This window comes from Hordeum vulgare, chromosome 4H (genome assembly GCF_904849725.1).
Source record: "Hordeum vulgare subsp. vulgare chromosome 4H, MorexV3_pseudomolecules_assembly, whole genome shotgun sequence".
Lineage (NCBI taxonomy): Eukaryota > Viridiplantae > Streptophyta > Magnoliopsida > Poales > Poaceae > Hordeum > Hordeum vulgare.
Genome location: NC_058521.1, coordinates 355,693,154 through 355,694,927, shown reverse-complemented (window position 1 = coordinate 355,694,927; position 1,774 = coordinate 355,693,154).

The window sequence follows — 1,774 nt, the reverse complement described above, 5'->3', positions numbered from 1 at the left end:
AGTGATTAGCTAATTAACACCAATGTTGGGTCCTGTCGGTCATGTCTTAACACTACGCGATTTATCGAGGGGGTCCCCATAGCAACCCCGAACGTGTTAGGAGCGATCAATATGGAATCAAACACCGGTAGCCGGTAGCTATGACGGCAATAACGGAACAAAGCACCCGGCAAAAGGCTAGGCCTTCCGTTATTTACCAAGTATATAGGTGCATTAATTAAATAACAAAATTAAGATAATGATATCAAGCTCATGTTATCACATGAGGCAAAGCACCTGCATCTAGCAACGCTAACATTAGTAGCTTAGCAAAGCCTACTTAGCCATTCAAGATTTGTTAGGAAGGGATAAGTGTTTGGGTTTCATGGCAATTCGGGAGGCAATTATTTCAGTGGTAGGCAGCGAGCATATGATGGAAGAAACATAATCTAGCATAACAAGTCTAGAGATGGAATCAAGGTCATATCATCTTGCCTGTGATATCCTCAGCTTGGAACGGTTCTTGATCGTCCTGCACGTACTCTCCCGAATCCACGTACTCGTTCTCCGATCCCGGTGCTACCCAACATAAGAATAACATACAAGGAACAACAACACCTCAAGATGCAACAAGCACATGATGCATGAGATGAATATGAACATGCATCACTATTTCTATCACTAGCACAAGCATGAGAAGTAAATGCATGTTCCTGGACAGAACTGCATCCTAAGCTATCTTTACATGCATGGGAATGACATTATCAGATGCGTCTCGTGAAAACAATGCAAAAGCATATAAAGAACATTACAATCGGAGCTACGGATCAACGGGAATCAACGAAACAAGATATGAAGAGCTACGTGTCCAATTCATCACAACACACTCAAATGGCACAACTCTGGTATTTCCAGCTTGCCAAGACATAAAACAAACCAACATGGATGGGGTGGAGCAAAGAAGAACACCACATCATCAACTAAGCACACACAAACATAAAAAAACCAAAACTACACAATCTGCCATAAACTGCATCATAGCACTTTGTGAGCTACATGCAAAGCACCTACAGCCACCTAAACATGCCAAATAAGATATTTGGTTGTAGCTATCCAAGATTACTACAAGCACAAGCAAGAATATCACACAAAGGAGTTAAACACAGAAAGTTACAAAGCTGCAAACTTGCCCAAAAATATCAGATTTCACGGACTTAGTGAAAATTCCAAATTCTCACTATCTGTTTATGCTCTGAGGCATTTTGACAGCAGCCAAAACAATATCTACAGGACTCCAAATGGAATGAAAATATACAGGGAGCTAGACAAACATATCAGCTTCAACTTTCCAGTTGAAAGCTAAGGCTAAAACACAACACATTGACCTGCACAACCTCATCAACAGGAGAAAATAAAGAAATTCCACAAGCTGTTGAAATAACATAGCACCACATCTAGCTACACAAGATAAAACATCAAGAAAAAAAAGAAAAAAGGGTGTGAGGGGGAATTAAACCCTGCATCTTCTGGTGCACAACCCTGCGTCCCACCACTCTGCTATCCTATTCTAGTTCGACAGAAGAGGGAAACAGAGCACGTTAAGTCTCTCTGCTGATGTTACTACTATCAACCGAAAAAATATAATGCAAAAGGGGGGAGGTGCACCACCGGGGATTCGATCCCTGCAACTTACGAGAACAGACACAGGCGCACACCACTGCGCTACGTTGCGGGAGCTTGACAGAGTAAGGAGGGCAACTCTGAAGAGCACCTGCAACTACTACCAGCCACCACG